At 50.3% G+C, this 12,702-nt stretch overlaps 1 protein-coding gene across 3 annotated transcripts in view; it reads left to right on the top strand.

The window, feature by feature from the left end:
* Positions 1-2,525: 2,525 nt before the first annotated feature.
* Positions 2,526-12,702, top strand: part of DRD2 (dopamine receptor D2) — a 64,513-nt gene continuing 54,336 nt past the window's right edge. For 2 of the 3 annotated variants that reach the window (XM_042958841.1, XM_042958839.1), the window contains exon 1: positions 2,526-2,592. The gene's annotated coding sequence lies outside the window, so the exon portion shown is untranslated. Of the gene's footprint in view, positions 2,593-2,873; positions 3,422-12,702 lie in introns of those variants that run through there. The other variant, XM_042958840.1, reaches the window with a different exon arrangement.

The following is a 12,702-nucleotide window of genomic DNA, read 5'->3' as shown; positions in this document are numbered from 1 at the left end:
TCCTCGTTACCGTGGGCCAACAAAACCACCACCATCTTCTACCCTAACACCCGTTAGTAACCATTTGCTTACCACTTTCAACAATAAAGAGGTACAAATAAAGTTTTAGGTAGCACATCAAAAAGAACTTCCTGACTCTGAGGCTCTGGGACATATAGATGGGAAAGTCAAAAAGGCTCTTGTGTCCCCCTTTCCAGGAAAGCTTTAAGGAAAAGGGCCACCCTGCCTGGCCTACTTGGGCCGGGTACAGTTCTGCCCGGAGGCAGGGGAGGCTCGCGATGACCTCCAGAGGGCCCTGGCAGCCTGGGAGGCAGGGGCCCACAGTAAGCTGCCTGCCGCTTGGCCGCAGATGTTTGCTGTCATAAATCACTCAGTGCATCTGTTTGCTGTGCCGCTTGTTTAAAGAGCGAGCCGTTTGCTAATTGAAAACTAAAAGATCCATCCGTGTCACTCACAGCCAGCATGAAATCCACTCAGCCATGCAAGATTGGGGTAAAAGTGGCAGCACAGCGCTACGGGGCCCTTGGGTTGGTGCTCCCCGTGGTGGTCATGTTGCTCCCCTTCTGCCTCCTGAGTGAGCGAGGCTATTCTCCCCACCGCAGAACAGCCAGGGGATATCCATATTACAGTTTGTCTCATACTTCCTCATCTATTATCCTCAATGCTGCCCACAGAGAACGGTATTCGTAGCCCCGATTTAAAGATGGAGAATCTGAGGCTCAGAGATAGCAAACTACATAGCCAAAGTCACACAACTGGTATGTGACAGAGGCAGGACACCAGTCTAGGTCCCCTGACTACTCAGGAGAGGGGTGGCTATCCACTGGGCGGCTCTATCCCTGGACCAATAGAGGTGCTGAGCTGGAAGGCACCAAGTCCTTCCTTAAGTGGATTAAACCTTGGAAAGAATGGCCTAGGGGTAGACCAGGGGGAACACTGAGATTTCAACAATATCTGCAATGTCTCCTTGCTTTAAAAGCAAATACAGCAAAATGTGGGGATTCCTGATGGCTAGACTATCTCCCTATGAAGACTGCAAAGGGATGGGGGCCAGACCAGATGCGCAAGGTAGTGCCAATGCCAAAGGCAGGGAGCAGGGGAGGAGGTGCCATGCGCCTACTTATAGCCTCTCCCCTTCCCCAGTTACCTCCAGAGATGGCTGTATTTGAGAAACGGGCTGGTGTGCACCTCTCAGGTGGGGGACTGGCCCATCCCTGGTTCTCTGTGGTGGAATCTGCAAGGGCACTCCAATTCACTGAGCCTCACTCAGTTCCTCCTAGAGCGATGTAGGTGGGGGTGGGGGGGTTAGATGAGTGCTCAGGTCCTTCTGCGATCATGTGGGTCATTGGAGGAATACAGACTTAATCTTTGTGTGCCCAGAGTGGCTTGGCTCCAGCAGCAATGGACTCTATGCTATGCACAGTTCTGTACCCATGCTGTTCCTCCTGTGGCGTGCTGTGTGGCCTTCTCCCTGGCTGGACCGGGTATTGCTTCTTCAGTGCCAGTCCCCATGAAGTCTCCCTTGTTTGTGCTCCACGCACCTGGTTAAGCCACCGGTGCTGTAGTGCTATGCTATGTTACAGGTGTTTCCTAGAGGTCTCCACTGCCCTGGCAGGACGTGACAACAGGGGCCAGGTTTGATTACTCTTGGAGACCCTGGAATCTGACACAGAGCCTGGCAAACGGAGGACAAACACTTAATTGCCGAAGACTCCACCTCTGTTTGTATTCAAGGGCAAGCGGAACCCGGAGGCCCCCTTTTGAATTTCCTCTTCAGGTCAACTCCAAGCAGGCTTTCCCCTGAAAGGGTCAAGCAACAGAACTGACTACAGGGCTTCCAAGACCAGAGGTCTGTAAACGGAACCTGGACGGCTTCTCCTTACGTGACTCCCTGGATGGGCTGTGCCTCCTCCAACCTTTATCCTCTGACTTCTCAGAGGGAAATAAGCAGACACTGAAGATGCCTGGTCACCGGCGGCCCTGAATATACAGGGTATCATTCACTTTGGGGGTATGGGGAGACCGCGATGGGCAGTCGATCGCTCAGTTCCCGCCTCAGCAACCACCTGCACCAAAGCCTGCAGGGCTGACTGCAACCTCTGCCGGCTCGCTGCTCACAGCAGGCTGGGTCGCACTGAGTCCGCACACCGGCGCGCAGAGTGGCGGGGCGGGGCCTGGCCCAGGGGCGGGGCCCAGGGGCGCCCCGTGGGCCAGGGCGGCCCCGCCCCCCGCCTCCCTCCCGCGCTCCGGTGCTCCCGCGCCGTGAAGCTGTCCAGTCTCAGTGCCGGAACCGGCCGCCTCCCGCGCGCACCGCGCCGCCTCCGCGCCTTGTCCCTGTGCTGCACGCCCGCCCGCGCCCGGCCCCGCCCCGCCCCGCCGCGGCCGGTCCACTGCTCCCCGCGGGCCGGAGCCGGCCAAGCGGCTGCCCGCCGGGGCTCTGAACGGCGCGGCGGGGCCGGGAGCCAGGGACCCGCCGAGGAGAGCGGCGGCCCGGACGGCTGCCGGAGGGGCGGCCGCGCTTGGATGCGGCGGGAGCCGGAAGCCTCGAGCAGCCGGCGCCGTCTCTGCCCCCGGGCGCCCTATGGCTTGAAGGTAAGCGCGCGCACGCTGGAGCGACGGGCGGCCGGGGGCCGAGGCGGGTCGCAGGGAGAGGACGGGGGAGCTCGGAGGGCGGCGCGACTGGGACTAGAAGTTTGTCAGGCCACTCTGGCGCCGTCTGCCTGGGACCGACCCGACTGCGGGCAGGCTCTCCACCGACTCTCCATCAGGCTGCTAGCCCAGGGGGGACAAGAACACAGCGGCTGTCATCCCCTCTGACTCCGTCTTGGCATCCCTTGCACGGCCCGGGCGGGAATCCTCGCTCTGGTCATTAGCGGGCGGTGCGGGGGCAGCCTCCCGCGGAGCGCGGTGAGCCACCCTTGTCGAGCCGGAGCTTCGCAGGGCGGCCGGCTCCCGACGATCTCGGGACGGCACTTTCTGCCCCGCACCCAAGTCCGGGACCCCAGGGCGCGCGGCCAGAGTTTCTGACCTCCAGGGAGAGAGAAGGGTTATTCTTGGCAAGTCTGGATTTGCGCGACCTGAGACTTTTCAGTTTCTAAGGACAAAAGCCAAGGCCGGTTCTGCCCCTCCCCTCCCGCCACCGGTTGTGCCGCTGTCCTTGGTTCTGAATTTACGTTCTTCGCCATCTCTCCGTTTGAGATCCAGTCAAGGAGGGAGGCTGAGCTTTCAGAATCATCCCGACCTGGGAATGGGGGTGACGGTTGGGGCAGTAGTGGAGGGTGACTGTTCGACTCTGGAATGGACCAAGAGCCTCGACAGAGCTGTGTGCGGAGACAAGAGGCAGCTCTAAGAGCCAGACAGAGCAGGTCCCCAACGCTGTCTGCGCGGGCAGCCTGTGAGTGGTTCCTCTTGAAGAGCAGAGGTAAGAGGGTGCGTGTGCGTCTACACAACAGGCTTCGCCATGGATGCAAGTCACAGCACCGCAGCTCCGTAGGGACAGGCCCTTGCTCTCAGCCACAGGGAAGCTGTTTGGGCGAGTGAAGTTTCCCCACCTGGCACCCCACTACTTTATGTGCTGGGGGCTCCCGAAGTTGGTGAGGTACAAGGCACTTTGTGGATCTCTCTCCAGTTCTTTCTGCAGATCCAATCATTTCTGGATTTTGACCAGGATGTAAACCTTTCAGATTAATCCTCACTCTTTCCCAGGAACTAGGTGATCAGTGATTCTTACCCTTCCCCCCCCCCCCGCCCCCCACCATGCAAATATTCTGCTTATCCCTGATTCATCCTGCAGCATTAGGACCACTTGAAAAAGAAATCATTCTTTTCATGTTTCTCTCTGTTGGTGCTGTGTTTGATGAGGGTGGGCAGAGAGAGAGAGGCCTTGGTGAATGTGACCAATTGCAAGAGAACTAGTGGGCTGGTTTTCTGGGTCCCAGCCCCCTGCCTTGGACTTCTTTGCTTAGTGTTCAAGATTCCTGGCATATCTGAGGGGGGTGAGTGGAAAGGATGCCACCTCTGAAATCAGACATCGGGTAGGGAAGATATCTGAGAGGGTTACACATAGATCAGAGCCATGATAACCCCAGCCTTGGTCTCTTGGAGAACACTTTGAGTTCCTTCTACCTTCTTTGCACACCCTGGGGATGAAGGGTGCTTGGAAAATGGGAGATTCTGATTTGTTGTAGAGGTCTGGGGCAGCATTTCTCCAATGGTTGTTCTTTTTTAATGAAGTCCCTGCCTCTGAATCACCTGAAAACCTAGTTAAAAATGGATTTTTTTTGTTCTTCTCTGAAGGGCTGCTGAATGAGAATCTCAAGCTGAGACCCAAGAATGTATATTTTAACAATATTTCTGGGTGATTCATATGTACGCAGGTTAATAAATCATCTCTCGTAAAAGTTCATACTTCTTTGGCTAGAGGGAGCATGATTAGGTCTTTAATTGACCTCTCTGCCTTCTTCAGTTTATCATGTTAAATTCTTCATGGGTGACACTGCTGATGGAGGGTCCATCCCCCAGATTCAATCCTTTTGCTGAAATAAAGGATGCAGCCCAATCTCCTCTCTGCCAGATCCTCCGGGTTTTTCTTTCTAAAACAGATTTTTGGCCTCTAAAAATCACTGATATGGCTTTAGGTTGACCTGTGTAAATAGTAACTGCCCCCTTCTAAGGGCCAACTCATTATGTTGTTCTTACTCTCCCCTTCTGAGGGAATTATTGTCTTTCATTATGCATGTGCTGTGGTCTGCTAACCCAACTGCTCCTGAAATGCCAAGGAGTGATTAGTTCAGCTTAGTAGCACGTCATGTTCCCCAAGGCTGGTAGCCACTCGTGCCCTGCTGGCAGTGACATATTGGCTCTATTGATTTGGTTCTTGTGCTCTATAAGCTAGCAGGCTTGTAGGGGTGAATAAGGCCAGTAGAGATGTTTGTGGGCTAGTCCGTTTTCTACCTTCACCTGAAAGGTTGGATTATTTCTGTCTAGAACATGCAATGATGTAGGGGAATTTGAACTTGAGAGAAACCCTCTGTTCCTCCTCCTACCAGGGGAAACAAAGGGAGCTCATAATCTCATAAAAAAATTTTTTTGGCCTCATATTCACCTGGGATTGATGAAGCTAGACTGGTCTGAGGTCCCTGTTCCATGGGTAAACATGTGTAAGGGGAAAGTCATGTGGACTTGGCATGGAAAGAGCTGTTTTCGTCTTCCCTGCAAGTGAAAATCAGATATTGGTGTCGAGGAAGTAGCATGGCTGTGAAAATAACACAGTTTGTGTGGGGTGGGGTGGGGGTTAAGGATAATGAGACTTCCTTGAGCCAATGCTGCCCCTTCTACTGACTCATATTTTCTGACCTTCCAAATCCCATTTCTCCCTTCCTATGAATCTCCAGCAGTGAAGGTGTTTTAGCCACTGGTAAAGGAGGGGAGAATCAACACTGAGGTTTTATAATGTCAGAATCCCAAGCCATATCTCCCAGAGTCGGGTTGTCACAGTAACCTGAGATTTGAGGTCTTCAAAATATCTTAGCATGGCTGCCTACTCAGTCCGATTTCTGCGAGGACATAGTTACCAGAACTTTAAACACTTAGGTTATTTGGGCTCCTCAGAGGTCATCCTGGCTGCTCTTGACCCCTAAACAGGGTAGCTTTTCTCTTAGTCCAGAAGTATGGTGGGCTGTCTCCAGTTACCAAAGTGCTCCCAGAAGGAGTGGCATAAGCTTTCTAGTTCCAAGCCACCAGGACCGGGCTTGGTAACCAAAGCTTCTCCATTCTACTAGGAGCCTTGCTTAGCAGGAGAGCATCCTGCATCTAGGAGATGCTTGGAAGCTACAGGCAGCAGGAGATGGCACAATGTGGTTCAGATCCTCGGTAGGTACCCTTCCGTGTACATAGCTTCTCTCTCAGCTGAACCCCAGCACCTCATTCCCTCTCACCCCCAGTAGGGACTCTCATGACTCTGAGAGGACTCCAAGATTTGGCTCTAGGGTTCTGTACAAGCTCCAGAATCTCCAGGTCTCCAGGATACTACATGGAACCACCAAAGGTTTGCAGTTTGCTGATTTGCCAGCTCTGGGTGATATTATCTGCAGCCTTTTAAATTACTCTAATAGTGCTAGAATCCAACATGAATACATCCCTGCCTCTCAACTGTCCCTACCACCATTGGCATTGAAGATTTCTTTCTTATTTTTTTTTAAACAATAGAATCATAGTATTTAAATGCATAGGTGTGGAAAATAGCTTGATTATAGTGTCAGTGCATGTGGGTGGAGGAGTAAAACTACGAGATTCACCACTTGGTTTGTTCCCATTTGGGTCCAAAGAAAGGAGCACAACTTGCCCTTCTGGACTGTACATTTCCCCTCTTCTTGTCCTTTTCACCTCAATCTGATAAATGGGTTAAACCAACACCCTTGACAGCTGGGATGCCCCCTGGGAGGGTGCAGCCTCCTCTCTGCCTAGGAGACGTGGGAATGTTTCTCTGCAGAGGAGCAGAGGCTCTTGCTGGCTCCGGCTCCAGTGTACAGGGAGGAGCCAGAGATGACGCACTGGGACCTGGGGACTCCCCCCTCCCCTGGGTGGAAGAGGCCATGGTGCTGCAATGTCCCAATTCAGAGGCCTGGAGGCTGCAGGGGCATCTGAGAGAGTGTGGAGAGGTGTACAGGGATGGGAACCGAGAAGAAGTAAACTCTTCGGGGACCCCCAGAAAAGGCTGATGTTAAATACGTATGTATTAGACATCAGCTTAGTGTGGTTTGCCCAATTTGTTGTAATCTCATGGCACCTGCAGGGGTTTTCATGTTTTCCAGGAGGAGACAGGGGAATTCTTTGCTGTCTACAGTGATGGGTAGGGGAAGGGGGGAGGACCCCTGGCTTTCCCTGGAGCACGCTGAGTGATGTCAGCCTGCTCCCAGACAGAGAATGATAAGTGAATCCAGGCAGACTCAGCCCCCAGGGGTCCATCAATAGGCCCATAGCCAGCCTGGGCAGACGGGCCTTCCAGGGCGCTGTAGGTCGGCACAGCACAGCAGCCACAGCCCCAAGGACACGCCCCTGCAGATGTCTGGGAGCCAAAATGAGTCCTGGGGCCCATCCATTTGTCACCAGCCTCCTTCAAAACGTGCCTGCCCTTCTCATTTCCACCCCTGCCTTGTTGTCATTGTTTGGATTCTAAGTGGCTCAGCAGGGGAAAGGCATTAGAAATGAAATTATTTTTGTTACACGCTGTACAATTGCCTTCTCTCCTTCCTGTTACCCCAGGCAGCAGCATCACTAGCAATTCCCCGGGAACCCTTGGTCTGGGAAAGTGGCTTACTCACAAGCGTCCTTAAAAGGGCTGCTTTTGACCAGTGGTCCTGCTCACCAATCCCTCCGTTGCTGGCCCAATCAGCCTAATGGCTAACGCTTATTGTGCACTTGCTGTGTGCAGGGTACTGTGCTGAGCATTTGACATGTGTTTTTTATTTCTTCTCTTCATCTTGCAACAACTCTGGCCACTGTTATGATCCCCCTTTTTACGGAGGAAGAAGTGTGGGCTTAGAGAGATAAGTTGCTTGCACAAGATCACAGGGCTAATAATGTGCAGGGTGGAGATTCAAGGCCAGACTGTTTGATGCTAAAGTAATCGCCCTCTCTGACCTATGGTCATTGGCATACAGAATAAGGAAGGGAAAATAGGTCTAAGAAGGCACTTTCTTTGATAAACTGAAGTGACAGCAAGCTTTGCATTGGAGACCAGGAAAAGAGGAGGTTGCAGAGGGAGAAGAGTGGATAGAATAAGTTTTTGGGATTTTTAAAGTTGAGGACCGTCCAAGAAGTTGTTCTGTGCCTGGGTCTCGCTCCCTTGGGTCAGGTACACTGGGAATGAATCTCAGCAAGCAATGGGAGCAGAGGAGAGGGGGCAGGAGCAGAAAAAGGGAGAGACACCAGAGCCTTCTCACTCAAGGGAGGGCAGGAGAAGGTGTGGACTCATGGAAGGCCTGGCTTCCCTGGAGAAGCTAGGCTGAAACTGGGATGCCATCATTGCTCATCTGTTTGAGGCGTACCAAACTGTTGCCAGAGGATACAACTCAGGCTGCTGCCTCCCTTTGGCCTTTGGTGTTGTTTTCTCACCATATGGGATGAAAACTTGTCACATCTCCAAGACTAAGCTTGAGTTTAGGGCGAGTGGGGAGGAGTGGGATGGCCTGGGGTCCTACACTCATGAGCGCTGTCGTAAGGACTACTGCTCGGTGCTCTTCTGCTGGACAGAGGCCAAAGAGGCCTGGGTGTTCCTGGACAGGGCAGTTAGTCTGCACATTGGTTTCTTTCCGGACAAAACAAAGGAACTTTTACATGCTGCCTGCTACCTTGGAATTCCTAAGATTCAACAGCACTCCAGGCTCTACTGAAATGACCAGATAATGGGGATCACCTCCCAATAAGCTAAAAGACTTCTAGCCTGTGTAGGTGAACCTCACCATGAATTTTATGAGTGCCACTTAGCAGCATTTGGTCCTTACTTAAGCCCTTAAAACACAGCATGGTTAAGCCTGTGGGCTTAACCTGTGGGTTAAGCCTGTGAGTGAGATTGCCAGAATTTGGATTCCGACTGCAATACTTACTAGCTGTGTTACCTTAGGCAAGTTGGCTGACTGCTGTCAGCTGGGGTTCTCATCTGTACGTGGGGATGTTCATGCTGAGATGGTTGCGTTGCTGTGATTACTTATGGCAGTAGATATAAGACATTGGGAAGAGTCCCTGGCAAAAGTAAGCACAGTGCTCCATAAACGTTAATTGTAATAAGTGTTATTGTAATTATTAAGGAACTGGAAGGGGAGAGTGGCACCTGGGTGGCTCAGTTGATGCAGCCTCCAACTTCATTTCAGGTCACGATCTTGCAGTTCGTGGGTTCAAACCCCACGTCAGGCTCTGTGCTAACAGCTCAGAGCCTGGACCCTGCTTCAGATTCTGTGTCTCCCTCTCTCTTTGCCCTTCCCCACTCATGCCCCCCACCCTCTCAAAAATAAAATAAACATTAAAAAAAGTTTTTTAAATAAGAAAATTTAAAATTAAAAAAAGGAATTGGGGGGGGGCATTTTCAGCTGCTTTCCTTTTGTACTCAGTGAGCACCTGGTTTTACATCTCTGAAATTAAGCATATTTCTAAAGCTTTCACAAAATTCAAGCCTATGTTTCTTTCTTACACTCTCCACTTACCTGCCCCACAATCACTGGCTCTCCCCTGCCAGAAGTTTTTACTCATCTTGAGCAAGAGGAGCTGCACTCACTGGTCCATATGTTATGCTGTGCTCACCACAAGTGCAGCTGTCACCTGTCCTCAGACAACACTGTTACAATACCACTGACCATATTGCCTGTGCTGTACCCTTTGTCCCCACAACTTATTTGTTCCATTACTGGAAGCCTGTGCCTCCCACTCCCCTTCACCCATTCTGCCCATCCCTCCACCCACCTCCCCTCTGGCACCCATCAGTTTATACTTGGTTGGAGCCTTCTTGATTGGTACTGTGACATTGGATGGTGCACTCTGGCAAAGGCCACTTATTATAGAAAATCAAAAATAAGGAGAAAATACTGGTGCACAAGAACACGGAGACTTTTCTTTCTTCTACCCTTGGTTGAGAAGCCCAAAGAACCTCACATTAAGATCCTCAAAGCTACCACAAATACACGGTGTCCATCTTTTGGGGGTCATTAATGGCAGAGGCAAATGTCACCCACGTTTTAGATGAAGGATGGTCCTGCCTGAGAAAGGGATGTAACTCAATAGCTTCTGGCCCTAGGACTCCCTGATCCTGAAAGTTACTCCCTTTCTTTGGCTCTTTTCCTTTTCTGTGAATCCTTCACAGGAGAGGAGTCTTTCCTAATTGATGCATCTATTTCTGGCCAATTAAAAAGGCTTACTATTTAGGGCAGGTAGAGGATTTCAAGGACATCATGGGTGTTTCATTCCCTGGCCATCTTCCTCAGGTCATGGAGTCATTCCTTCTTGGACTCTGAGCTTCCTCAGCTCTTATGTTCATTTATGGCAGGAACAATATGAGAATTGTATTGACAAGCAGGAACTAGCATCTGGGGTCCCAAGCAGAGGATGTCAGGTCCCCTAAAGAAACAATGATATTTCCATACACGTCTTTCCTTGGGGAGTGTATATAACTGAAGGCCTGGATTGCTCTGGATGACTGATGGCACAAAGTCTGCCTTCTCGCCAGTCTTCTTTGGTGAGCTAGAGGGAGGGGGTAGGAAGTGATGAATGCTTTCCATAGATCTGTGTGGTCCTCCATACATTCTGGATCCTTCCTTAGTTACATTCCATCGTGGTCAACCTCCAAGATGGCCCTCAATACCCCCTGTTTTCTGGTATTCATGTTCTTATGTAATCTCCGTCTACATTAAATAGGGAAGACCTGTATACCAATAGGATAATGCCTAAATGGCAGATTGTGACTTCTGAGAATATGTCATAATAGGTATTATGACTTCTACCTTATTCTTTCTTGGATCACTCATCCTGGGGAAAACTATCTGCCATGTCATGAGGACACTCCAGTAGCCCTATGGAATGTTCTGCATGGCAAGGACCTGAGGCCTCCTACCAAGAGCCATGTGAATGAGCCATCTTGGAAGTAGATCTTTTCTCCCCAGATAAGCCTTCAAATAACTGTGGCCACTTCCAAGGTCTTAACTACAACCTTCTGAGAGATCTGAGCTAGAACAACTGAATAGAGCTGCCTGAATTCCTGACCCACAGAAACTCATTCAGATAATCAGTTTTTGTTGTGTTAGGTTGCCAAGTTTGGAGATGATTTATTATATAATAGTAGAAAGCTAATAACACACAATGAAATTATTCTCTGTGAAGTTATTCACAATTTTCTTCCGCAGTGACACAGGAGTCCCTTCACTATCCACGTATAAGATGAATTCTTGTATGGGAGTCAAACGGCCTCTAGTGACCTTCAAGGAGCACCTCTGGTTTTGTTCTGAGATTTCAAAGTCCTCGTGGTTCACACAATACAGTCATGGGCCTCTCAGCCCTCGTCTTACCAGACCAAGCTGTCGATTTCTGTTTTGTCTTCCTGTACTCACTCTTTCCTGAATGTCTTCTGCTGTGGCTGCCATTCCACATGGATTTCAACTTTTCATTCTGTCACTGAACCAAAATTACTGAGCACCTACCGTGTACTAGGCACTCATCTTGGTTGCAAATACATTAATGAAAAAAAAAAAATGAAAAAAGATCCCTGCACTCCTGGAACTTATATTCTAGTGTGAGGAGAAAAATGATACACACTAAATATAAAAAATAAATGAGTGAGTGTGTTAGAAGGCAATAAGTACTTGAGAAAAGAAAAATAAATTGATTAGGGCTCTGGTATATGGCATGTTAAGGGTCTGGAGGAGAGGGAAGTTTGCATGGCCAAATAAGGTGATCGGGATGGATGTCACCGTGAATGTGATACTTGAGGGAAGACTTAAAGAATGTGGGGGAGTGCATTTTGCAGACACCAGAGGGACGAGCATTCAAGGCAGGGATTCATACAGTCTGCATGCATTTTAAAGCCCTTTTAATAGTTGTCTTGTCCCCTATGGAGCAATGGTAATACTTTGGATTTGGAACTCCCTTTTAATTTTCAAAGCCCACGAGGCAATAGTAATATCTTGTATTTGTAAATCACTTTCTCACACCCTATCCCTACTGATCCTTACAACAAGCTACTGAAGTAGCTGTTACATCTCAATTTTGTAGATGTGGCCCCTGCGGCTCAGAGAGGCTAAGCAAAATGTACTCAGGTTCACAGAGTTAGGAAATACTGGAGTTACCGCCTTCGGAAAACTCTTGTGCTCTGTTCTTATGTTGCTGTCCGAATGCTTAATGCTAATCGTTCCATTGTGCATTTCTTTTTTTAATTTCTTTTTATTATTTATTTTTTGAGGGACAGAGAGAGACAAAGCATGAGCAGGGGAGGGGCAGAGAGAGAGGGAGACACAATCCGAAGCAGGCTCCAGGCCCTGAGCTGTCAGCACAGAGCCCAACGCGGGGTTCGAACTCATGAACTGTGAAATGATGACCTGAGCTGAAGTCAGACGCTCAACTGACTGAGCCACCCAGGCGCCCCTTGATTGTGCATTTCTTGTCTTCCCCACTAGCCTGAGAGCTCCTTGAAGCAGGGTCTGCCTCCTGCTCCTCCAGAACCTGTTATAACCCAAAGGGATGCTGAGCCCTTGGTAGCCACTTACTTAAATCGTGGTATGAGTGAGAGGGTGAGAGATGGCCTACTTCCAGGGCCGCACTTACTGGGAGCCCAGCAAGAGTGTCTGGCAGTGTTAACGGGTCAGCAAGATGCTTCACACCTTCTCTCTTTCGTCCTCAACCTGCATTCTCTGTTTACCTTCAGCCATGAGTACTTTATGCTCTGGCTGGAAATTGTTCAGAGTTGTTGCGGGGCACGGAAGTAGGGGGTTATTGACTGGTCGGAACCTGCTTCAGTCAGACACACACACAGAGAAAAAGGTACTGGGCGAGCTGTCAAGGAAACATGACACATATGTTGGTCCAGGTCTGCCCAGAGACCTGAAGACAAGCGGAATGGAATAGTTGTTGAGCTCTGTCTTTGGAGCTCTGGACGGTTTGCTTTGATGCTGAGATTTCGAGTTTGGGGACAAGGTTGGTCCTTAGTTTAATTACCTGAGGCCC

Source organism: Panthera tigris, chromosome D1 (assembly GCF_018350195.1).
Source record: "Panthera tigris isolate Pti1 chromosome D1, P.tigris_Pti1_mat1.1, whole genome shotgun sequence".
Classification (NCBI taxonomy): Eukaryota; Metazoa; Chordata; class Mammalia; order Carnivora; family Felidae; genus Panthera; species Panthera tigris.
This window is presented reverse-complemented; position numbering and strand designations above follow the sequence as displayed.